The sequence below is a fragment of the Doryrhamphus excisus genome, linkage group LG12, assembly GCF_037039965.1.
Source record: "Doryrhamphus excisus strain RoL-2023G ecotype Guam linkage group LG12, RoL_Dexc_Guam_v1.1, whole genome shotgun sequence".
In the NCBI taxonomy this organism is placed as follows: Eukaryota; Metazoa; Chordata; class Actinopteri; order Syngnathiformes; family Syngnathidae; genus Doryrhamphus; species Doryrhamphus excisus.
Genome location: NC_136368.1, coordinates 3,555,878 through 3,568,170, shown reverse-complemented (window position 1 = coordinate 3,568,170; position 12,293 = coordinate 3,555,878).

The window sequence follows — 12,293 nt, the reverse complement described above, 5'->3', positions numbered from 1 at the left end:
GCCATCGGAAGAAAATATTGTGCGCTTGTTGATATGTGCGGTTCTGACGACGTCATTCCGAAACAAAAATTTGGAAAAAGTAATGTTACATTCTGGAGAGCTAGTATGACCGATTCAAAATATTTACTTAAATTTCAACAAATCTTCAACAACGTGACGAACGACTCCAATCCACAAAATGACAGGGGTGCCCAAATTTCCTCATCTTTCTAATCTCAACAAACCTCATGTGGTATATCAAATAAAATTAAATGAGCTGCATGTATTCATTTAATTATTAATAAAAAATATATATAGTTAATATTGTTATATAGTTAATCTTCAAACAGCTAAAATAATACATAAGGCTAAAAATAACTAATTACCTAAAAATGTCATCCAATACTTCTCTACAAGAGAGGATATATATATACGTATATATATATATATGTGTGTGTGTGTGTGTGTATTAATGTTATTATTGATGTAATTTTTTACATTTTTTAAAACTCCTTTAATACAGCTATTTGGCTATTTTACATATTTTATTGTTTTTATTCATTAATTCATTTTCTACCGCTTAGGGTCGCGGCGGTGCTGGAGCCTATCCCAGCTGTCTTCGGGCGAGAAGTGGGGCCCTGGACTGGTGGCCAGCCAATCACAGGTCACATATAGACAAACAACCATTCACACTCACATTCATACCTATGGACAATTTGGAGTCACCAATTAACCTAGCATGTTTTTGGAATGTGGGAGGAAACATGTGGGAGAAAACCCACGCATGCATGTGCAAACTCCACACAGAGATGGCCGAGGGCGGAATTGAACCCTTGTCTCCTAGCTGTGAGGTCTGCGTGCTAACCACTTGACCACCGTGCCGCCCTAGTTATGTCTTATTTTTTCTTATTATGTTTATTATATTGGGTAATAGGAGTGCAAATGTGACTATAGGGGTGTTATTTCAGGTCTAGAGTGCTCTTATGGTGTTCAATGTTATAATTATTCATTCATTTATTTTCTACCGCTTTTCCTCATGAGGGTCGCAGGGGGTGCTGGAGCCTATCCCAGCAGTCTTCGGGCGAGAGGTGGGGTACACCCTGGACTGGTGGCCAGCCAATCACAGGGCACATATAGACAAACAACCATTCACACTGTGGCCTGTGCGCTAACCAATTGGCCTAATAATTATTATTATTTATTTTAAATATAACAATTATTATCAGAATTGTATAGTATATTGTAATAGTTGTATATATAAGATAATCTAATGTGTCATAGGCGAAACGGTGGTCTAGTGGTTAGCGCACAGACCTCACAGCTAGGAAACCAGGGTTCAATTCCACCCTCGGCCATCTCTGTGTGGAGTTTGTATGTTCTCCCCGTGCATGCGTGGGTTTTCTTCGGGTACTCCGGTTTCCTCCCACATTCCAAAAACATGCTAGGTTAATTGGCCACTCCAAATTGTCCATAGGTATGAATGTGAGTGTGAATGGTTGTTTGTCTATATGTGCCCTGTGATTGGCTGGCCACCAGTCCAGGGTGTACCCCGCTTCCCGCCCGAAGACAGCTGGGATAGGCTCCAGCACCCCTGCGACCCTCATGAGGATAAGCGGTATAAAATAAATGAATGAATGAATAATGTGTCATAATATCATGAGGCGATTATAGCATAACTGCCATGTGGCCCCCAGTGAAAACAAGCCCTGGATTTAAATAGTCGGAAATTAGTGATGGAAAATGTGATTGGTTTTACTGACATGACTTCTTATGAGTCACTCACTCAAGTGAGTGATGATCGGGTGCTCCAATTATTATTTGAAAAGCCGCTATGTATTGAGGGCCTGAGGGATGACTGTGTTTTCTCTATTTACAGTATAATAGATATCATAGATCGTTTTAAAAGTAGCTTCCAGGCTGAAAATGTGTGAGCACTTCTGGTTTAGATTCTGTCCCTAATAAAAAGAATTTTTAAAAAAAGCCCATTTAGAAAGGACAAAGGGTGCTGTAATGGGAGTGAGGATAAAAAGGATAAGACATCTGTGTTGCACGCAACCAGTAAAGCAGCATCTGGAAACATTCCAGCTGCGGAAAGGCAGGCTGCCAACCAGCGTGTGCTAGCAGATTGGGTTTAACACGCCAGATTGATTGTAATAGTCTGATCAATCCAATGTTTGTCAGCTCTAATGCCCTTTATTATGGTTTGTTTTCTTTTCGTGCTATTTCTTCTTCCCTGGGGAGGGTCTGCGGCACCGTATCCTTTGCATCGTTTCTTTTCTGAAAGTGGACTCAATTAGAAAAAGAAATGAATGTGTCTTCTAGCATGGACGGTGACTGGGTAGATCTTCCAGTTGAAATGCGGGGAAAGCGATTTTTACTAAATACATTTAAATGTCCTTTTAAGTTCATGAGGCACGTAGCATGGGTGCATGCTCCAATCACGTCTGAAGAGTCCAAGAGGTTTGATTTTTTTTATTTATTTTTTCGAAAAAACCTGATTGGTCTTTTTTTTCCCCCGTGCTTCTCCCTAACTTCACATCGCAGGAAATGAGGCACTTTTCTGTAAGATAAATAAAGTGCTGGCTAGATGCTTCACAAGCCCAATCATAAAGAACTAATTTGCCCCTATTGTTGGACAAGGGTTGCTTGCAGTTGGGCGAGAAGGCGATGCAATCTAACAGCAATTATGCAATTTCCTGGAAACAGTATGGGGCGGCTGGAAGGTGGCTTAGAGTTGCACAGGTTAAATGTGTTGAACTTGTGCGTGTTAGACTCCGGTTGTTATGGGAAACTACAAAAAGTATCAACTTTAGGTGGGTGTTATTTTGCTTTTCCAGTTTTTGCCATTATTCTGTTCCAAAAGACTCCCAGACAGAGTATCAAAGCGGGGAGTGCTGGAGCCTATCCCAGCTGTCTTGAGCGAGAGGCGGTCGCCAGCCAATCACAGGGCACATATAGAAGAAAGTTATAAAGAAAGTATAAAGAAAATTTGAGGAGTTATAGGAATGCAAATGGGACTATAGGGGTGTTATTTCAGGTCTAGAGGGCTCTAATGGTGTTCAAAGGTATAATTATTCATTCATTCATTTTCTACCGCTTTTCATCACTAGGGTCACGGGGGTGCTGGAGCCTATCCCAGCTGTCTTCGGGCGAGAGGCGGGGTACACCCTGGACTGGTGGCCAGCCAATCACAGGGCACATATAGACAAACAACCATTCACACTCACATTCATACCTATGGACAATTTGGAGTCGGCAATTAACCTAGCATGTTTTTGGAATGTGGGAGGAAATCGGAGTACCCGGAGAAAACCCACGCATGCACGGGGAGAACATGCAAACTCCACACAGAGAGGGTGGACTCGAACCCTGGTCTCCTAGCTGTGGGGTCTGCGCGCTAACCACGTGACCGCCGTGCTGCTCTAGTTATGTCTTATTTTCTCTTATTATGTTTATTATATTGGGTGATAGGATTGCAAATGTGACTATAGGGGTGTTACTTCAGGTCTAGAGGACTCTAATGGTGTTCAAAGGTATAATTATTCGTGCCGCCCATCAAAGTGACTAATGGGGTGTTATTCCATGTCTGCAGGGCTCTAATACCACCTGAATTGGGTGCTCCGGTACCCCTTCCTTCTGGAGTCTTCTCCACAGGATTCCTCAAGGACCAAGGTTGAATTCCTTCTCCAAGTTCTTCTCCATGCACCCTCAAGGACCAGAACGAAAAACAAAACGGCACCTCTTGGAAGGCAGGTAATATGTTTACCGTGATTTAATCTTTCTAATTTTATATTCAAATATTTCGAAAAGGAATCCTCTTTTTCCATTTTTATTGTTGTTTTTGTTTTATAAACAAAAAAACAGCTTGCGGGCCATACTTTGGACACCCCTGGCCTTGGTGTCTACCACTCTAAGAGAACCACTATCCATGTTTGGTCAAACAAAAAACGAAACAATAATTATTGAGGCAATGGTTTTCATTGAAAACCAAATCATATGGTAACCAGGGCGTACTAAAACCAAGGTTCCACAGTATTTTACATATTTTGTCCCTAACTAAAGTATATAAAAAGTACTATTATTGTCATTCATCATCACATTCTGGGACTTAATGCTAATAATACGTGGCAGGTAAAGGTGGGCTGGCATTTTAGCAGGAAGTGAAGAAGAGTTCCAGTTCATCCTTGCTGCTCCCGTGAGGCCCCTTCAGGACTTTTAAAAGTTGCTCGCTCCTGATATTTGTCTTCTACGGCAAATTAACAACCTTCCCCCTGCCACTCGGTCCCCTTAAACTCGGCCTAACTGCCAGAATTTACAACTCCTCTATTTTTCACACGATGGAATCAATACCAGGACTGAAGGAGAGGGATAAAAATTTATGGTATCTTGCAATTTAATGGTTGAAAAGATGCAATTTGAAAGATCATAAATTGTGAAGGCGCTCATGCTTCATTGCTTTTGATTCAGTGCTTGCTGTTAGAACTTGATTTGCGAGTGTCTGCGAAGTGTGATTAACGAGGCGATCAATGAGCAGTGCAGCACACCATGGCCCTCCTAATGCTCTTCATTAGAATAAATAAAATAAATTGACTGCAGCTCTATGAAAACTCCGTAATGGTTAAAAATCAAAGAGTGTCATCCCGGCGGCCGCCATTTAGCTTCTCCCGGCCCGTGTCCACCTTGATCACATTATCCTGACAGCCTTGTCCGCAGGGGCCTGCAGGGGCCCCCAGCCAGAGAAGTAAGAGGATGTGGAGAGCTTGGGTTGGGGGGGACATGTTGCTGCTTAGTTGACTGGTAATCATAAATCGCAGTGCTTTGTCGTCACCGTGTGAGTCTGTGCAGTATTAATGCATGAAATAGCACGTGAAGATGATAAACGCTCGGCTGAGCGCTCACTGCGCTCTTGAAGGCATATTGTTTGGAATAACATTTACCGGGAACATCTCTTCCACTTCACCTCGTGTTTTCTTTCATTTTTTTTTCCAACATTCATCTCCCTTGTCGGTATTTTTACGACCTTACAAATGGAATCAGCAAAAAAGGAGTTGTTGTGTACACACTTAATACGAATACTTCCCTGTAACGACGTCTTTGATGCCACTGAAATCTATTAACGCCAAGTGTGCGGGCATTCAAATAAATAAAAAAAAACAATTAAATGTACTTTAGGCGGCACAGTGGTCGAGTGGTTAGCACGCAGACCTCACAGCTAGGAGACCAGGGTTCAATTCCACCCTCAGCCATCTCTGTGTGGAGTTTGCATGTTCTCCCCGTGCATGCGTGGGTTTTCTCCGGGTACTCCGGTTTCCTCCCACATTCCAAAAACATGCTAGGTTAATTGGCCACTCCAAATTGTCCATAGGTATGAATGTGAGTGTGAATGGTTGTTTGTCTATATGTGCCCTGTGATTGGCTGGCCACCAGTCCAGGGTGTACCCCGCCTCTCGCCCGAAGACAGCTGGGATAGGCTCCAGCACCCCCGCGACCCTCGTGAGGAAAAGCGGTAGAAAATGAATGAATGAATAATTATACCTTTGAACACCATTAGAGCCCTCTAGACCTGAAATAACACCCCTATAGTCACATTTGCACTCCTATTACCCAATATAATAGACATAATAAGAGAAAATAAGACATAACTAGGGCAGCACGGCGGTCGAGTGGTTAGCATGCAGACCTCACAGCTAGGAGACCAGGGTTCAATTCCACCCTCGGCCATCTCTGTGTGGAGTTTGCATGTTCTCCCCGTGCATGCGTGGGTTTTCTCCGGGTACTCCGGTTTCCTCCCGGCGGTCGAGTGGTTAGTGCGCAGGTACCCGCATGTGGCCCGTGATCCTCCTCTTGTGGACCCCTGGTTGAGAGGTATACTTTTTTTCAGGGTTGTGCAAGTTTAGAGCTTCCTCTGGAAGAGAGTCTGAGTATTCTGGTCGTAGTACTTTTCCTCCACCACTTCTACCTTAATGAGCGCTCTGACCATTAAACCTGCTCTGAAGTGCTCATTTCACACAGAGATGTTTAATTGCCGGGCTACTTGTCCTATTAGGCTAAGCACCGGCTCCTATAGTGACCCCATGAGTGGACTACGAGCTGTAGAACTTTTTTCCACCTGGCTGCACCCCCACTGCTCATTATTGCAGTCATCATCACACAAGTCAATTTCTAGGAGATTTGTGTCAATTCGCAGATGAAACCTTTCTACGGTTTGACCTCCATGTGATACCAGGATGATTGCCAGGTTCTGTGTGACTGTGTCGGCCACAGTAACAGTAAAAAACACAGTATTAATCATACACAAAGGATTGTATTGTAGTAGTGTGGATATGGATGCTGTATGGTATCATGTACCCAGAAAAAATTATTACTTTTGATTAATGTTCATGTTAAAGGTTAAATAACTGTTAATAGTTATCCTCCCTATCCGTGTGGAAGTGGTAAGTTTTTGGCTATTTAAGTTTAAAGGAAATAACTTGGAGGCTACCGTTTAGGTCGCTAGCTCTCTAGTTTGCGAGTTAGCATGTGTCTCAAGACCCTGCAGTTGCGCAATATGTTGTAAATAAAAAGAGTATAAATGTGACTATAGTCGTGTTTTGTCATGTCTACAGGGCTCTAATAATGCTTTGTGTGGTTTCTTAAGTTTTTATTATTATTATTATAGATTTGAGACCCCTGGTGTAGACGGCGAGCAGCAATGGGGACGGGATGCCTTTTTCAAATTGCTGTCACTCTAATTTTATTTATACTTTCTTTATAACTTTCTTCTATATGTGCCCTGTGATTGGCTGGCCACCAGTCCAGGATGTACCCCGCCTCTCGGCTGAAGACAGCTGGGATAGGTTCCAGCACCCTTGTGAGGATAAGCGGTAGAAATTGAATGCTGGGATAAAAAATGACACAGGCTTGATTCATACAATGTTTCCGTAATAAAGCCAAAACTTAAAGCAGTCTTTCCAACCCAAATTCATTCACACACATAAGAAATGTCCAAAAAGCATAAATATATCACATCAGCACTCATTCAGCTGTGCACTACTTTGGTGGACCTCCCAGAGAAAAAGCCTTTGGTAGATTATTAGCGGTACTGGTAATAAAAAAAAATAAAAAAAAAAGAATAAACAAATAATTGCGTGCATTGTCTTCCATTTGTAAGGAGATACCCTGGGAAATCATCAAGAAAACAAAAAACAAAAACATCCAGGAAGGTGCAATAATTACATGAGGGTATCCAGTGCTCTCCTTGCAAGATATCAGTGGCCACCACGTCTGGGCTCGGACCAGCGGAGATCTCACGTAAACAAGAAGCAACAAAGGGAAAGGAAACTCCCTCTCTGGTCAGCAAAAATAAGCCTTCATAGGAGACGTGGGAACACAGTGACCACATGGATGGAAGCCATGAAACGTTGGTGAACCGAGTTCCTGTTTGAAATATAAAACACATCTTTTCCCGAAAACCTCCCATTTTTTTAGAATTTTAACTCTCCAGTCCAGAGTCCACTTGGCATCACATCCTGTAAACCAGGGGTCTCAAACTCAATTTACTTGGGGGCCACTGGAGCTAGGGTCTGGGCAAGGCTGGGCCGCATCCGGTTTTCCAAAAAAAAAAAAAAAAACGCATTTATTAAAAACAGAAAAATATACAAACTTTTTCAGTGGTTCTGATTTTCTACAATAAAAGCTCTGATAAAACATTCCACTGTTCTTAAATATCTTAATTTTTATTTTTCTGCACAAAATAAGATGAAAAATAAATAAACAAATCAAGACTAAAGAAAAACAATCAATCAGTAATAAATAAATATAATAATAATAATAAAACGGCAAATAATAAAAACTTAAAAAACCACATATAGTTGGTGGGTATACAAATTATTTTTTTCAGATTAAAATGAACAAAGCATTATTAGAGCCCTGTAGACATGACAAAACACGACTATAGTCACATTTATACTCTTTTTATTCACAACATATTGCGCAACTGCAGGGTCTTGAGACACATGCTAACTCGCAAACTTCCCTTCCCTGATATCTTTTCTCCGTAGCTGCAATGTCTTGGTGGAATCCTTCCCCGTGCTCATCACTTACTTCTCCACACTTCAACGGAAAGCAATCTAGATGGAAATGCAAACAGTGACATATTGCAGCCAAGGGCTTTGTAGGACTTCAGGAGGTTTGCCACCAGCTGCTTATAAATATCTGCCTTGTACTTTCCATTTCTGTTACCGTTCATGGCATTTTTCTACATGCATGCATTTTGTCCACGTCCAAGAGAGAAGTGTACGTTCTGACACACTCGTTCAGAGTTTTTGCCTTATTTGGACCCAATATTGTATATTGGAAGTGTAGCCATGGCAAGTCTGCTCGGCTCTGCTGAGTCAATAGCAGTGTGAAAGGTAATGTCATCTAATGTGATGTTTCATAGTATTACTGACACCACAATACTACATGTAACTTTTTTTTATGTTTTTTTTTTTACTAATATTAAGCTATAGTCAACCAAGAAACAGCCATCATGAATTAATTATTATTTGAAAAAACCCTAACCCAGATTCGGCTGTATTCACAATCCAATGGACAAAACTTGGATGGAATTCCGTACCGCAGACATACTGACTTGGGCAAACTTGTTCATTATGGGCAGAAAAAAATGATTTTAAATCCAATAAAACTCACTGAGTGCGCAAATGTAAATGTTTATGGATATATTCTATAAGTTCCGTCTTTCTAATTCCTCCCTATTTAAGTCATTTTGCAGAGAAATACAACAACACAACAACAACAGTGTGCTTAATTACATTCCTATCTGGAAGGCATAAATATGCAAAGAGGGAAAAATGGCCTAACGTGACGGGATAGCTAATTAGCGAGATATTCTTCTCGCATCAGCAAACAGCACAGGAGGTTTTGAGAAAGAAAGACGTGCAAGATAAAAGTTTGGAGTAATTGTGCTTAGATCCCGTACGTACTCGGTCAGGTATTACGGCGCACCTGAGGGGCAGGTTTGAGTACAATACACCCTGATGAGGTCAAGGAAAGCAAGCCTAATGATTAACGAGATGAGACGTGTCACAATCGTCTGAGCGCGGCTCCGAGCACAAAGAGCTTTCAATTGCACGATTTGAAAGTTTACGTCGACTTTAATGCCATCATTTTCTCTCACACAATGACACTTTGCTGCTCTTTTGCTTGCCATTTGGAGACCAACAATAGGAAATTACCTGAGGGCAAGGACGTGGAAATTGTCTACATGGAATAATACAGTTAGTGATTGCAAATAATTGCGTCTAGGGGCTTATTTGCCTGAGGTCGAGCACGGCGACTCCTTTGTAACTAATATAAGGATGTGAACCCTCGCCCTCGTTGATGAGGCCTATTCACAGCCCGGTGGCCTCTGCTCCCTCGCGCTCCTTCTCTTGCACCCTGATGAGGATGTGTGCTTTCTGTTTCATTACTGTGATGTTTTCAAATCCTTCTGCTTCCACAGCAGGAAATATCACAGCAGCGTTGGAGCTGGAACCAGCTGAACAAAGATGGACGTGCATCGGCATAATAGTAATTATTCATTCATTTTATAGGGTTGCAGGGGTGCTGGAGCCTATCCCAGCTGTCTTCGGGCGAGAGGCATGGTACACCCTGGACTGGTGGCCAGCCAATCACAGGGCACATATAGACAAACAACCATTGTGTACCCCGCCTCTCGCCCCAAAAACAGCTGGCATAGGCTCCAGCACCCCCCGTGACCCTCATGAGGAAAAGCGGTAGAAAATGAATGAATGAATAATTATACATTTGAACACCATTAGAGCCCTCTAGACCTGAAATAACACCCCTATAGTCACATTTGCACTCCGATTACCCAATATAATAGACATAATAAGAAAAAATAAGACATAACTAGGGCGGCACAGCAGTCGAGTGGTTAGCGCACAGACCTCACAGCTAGGAGACCAGGGTTCAATTCCACTCTCGGCCTAATTATACACTTTAACACCATTAGAGTCCTCTAGACCTGAAATAACACCCCTATAGTCACATTTGCACTCCTATTACCCAATATAATTGGCATAATAAGGAAAAAATAAGACATAACTCGGGCGGCACGGCAGTCGAGTGGTTAGCGCACAGACCTCACAGCTAGGAGACCAGGGTTCAATTCCACCCTCGGCCTAATTATACATTTGAACACCATTAGAGCCCTGTAGACCTGAAATAACACCCCTATAGTCCCATTTTCACTCCTTTTACCCAATATAATAGACATAATAAGAGAAAATAACACATAACTAAGACGAGCATTGAGAGAATTTCCTGTATTTTCTTCTTGTATTACTTCCTGTTCTGTATGAATTTGGAGTCGCCAATTTACTTAGCATGTTTTTGGAATGTAGGAGGAAACCGGAGTACCCGGAAAAAAACCCACGCATGCACGGGGAGAACAAATTATTAGGAGACCAGGGTTCTCCTAGCTGTGAGGTCTGCGCACCGGCGTGTACCGGCGTGTTGTTTACCGTGGAATTCACCGGTCCACAGAAAGCCATAGAAGATGGAATGATCCCAGATTGAATCATTGACAAATATGCTTAGAAATGAGAGCAATTCAGCAGTGGAGTCGGAGCGGGAGGGATAATTATGCGGTAGTCATGACTGTTCCCATAATAGCCCCGGAAGACGTTAATGTACTGTATGAACACACGGCGTCTGTTGGAGGAACGTATGGTGAAATAGTGAGACCTGCCATTTTTTTCAAAGTGGAAGAGCGACCTCAACACACAACACTCCCCCTTCCCGCTGGGAACGCTACGACTCCTTCATCATGTCCTCAGGTGAAAGATGTGTGTTAGTGTGAACTTCATCTAATTATCTCAAAATGTGTCTCAGGAGAATCCACTCAGCATCACTTTGTGGATTCTCTTCATCTTCATCTGGTAGCGGTGTAACACACACACATTTTCTCATCGCCCAAAGTCAGCTGGGATAGGCTCCAGCATACCCCCGCAGTGAGGATAAGTGTCATAGAGGATGGATGGATATACATTACAGTTCTACACGCAGAAAACTAACATTTTCAACGTTTTTTACTTTGTTCGATGGTCTTTGAATGCATCATAGTAGCTTGGCAGAAAAGCAATAGCGAACTTACAGTTGTCCCTCGTTTATATGGTTAATTGGTTCCTGTCCACATCCATTTTCTCAAAGTATGATTTATTGAACGGCGGTCGAGTGGTTAGCACACAGACCTCACAGCTAGGAGGCCAGGGATCAATTCCACCCTTGGGCATCTCTGTGTGGAGTTTGCATGTTCTCCCCGTGCATGCGTGGGTTTTTTTCCGGGTACTCCGGTTTCCTCCCACATTCCAAAAACATGCTAGGTTAATTGGCGACTCCAAATTGTCCATAGGTATGAATGTGAGTGTGAATGGTTGTTTGTCTATATGTGCCCTGTGATTGGCTGGCCACCAGTCCAGGGTGTACCCCCTAGCCCGAAGACAGCTGGGATAGGCTCCAGCACCCCCGCGACCCTCGTGAGGAAAAGCGGTCGAAAATGAATGAATGAATAATTATACCTTTGAACACCACTAGAGCCCTCTAAACCTGAAATAACACCCCTATAGTCACATTTGCACTCCTATTACCCAATATAATAGACATAATAAGAAAATAATTAGGGCGGCACGGCGGTCGAGTGGTTAGCACGCAGACCTCACAGCTAGGAGACCAGGGTTCAATTCCACCCTTGGCCATTTCTGTATGGAGTTTGCATGTTCTCCCCGTGGATGTGTGGGTTTTCTCCGGGTACTCCGGTTTCCTCCTGGCGGTCGAGTGGTTAGCGCGCAGACCTCACAGCTAGGAGACAAGGGTTCAATTCCACCCTCGGCCATCTCTGTGTGGAGTTTGCACGTGCATGCGTGGGTTTTCTCCCACATGTTTCCTCCCACATTCCAAAAACATGCTAGGTTAATTGGCGACTCCAAATTGTCCATAGGTATGAATGTGAGTGTGAATGGTTGTTTGTCTATATGTGCCCTGTGATTGGCTGGCCACCAGTCCCGAAGACACCTGGGATAGGCTCCAGCACCCCCGCGACCCTCGTGAGGAAAAGCGGTAGAAAACGAATGAATGAATGAATGAATGAAAAACACGCCGGTGTGGCGAAACTTCCACCGCCTTTGAATGTGACGCCTTGCCCGATTTTCCCTGGAAAGCCTGTCAAAGTAGGATGAAGGGAAGTTTAATTAAGTAAGAACCTGTTGAGGAAGATTTTCCAATCACGCTCGTCAGAATGAGCGCATTGAGCGTATTCATCTCCAGGCGATGCG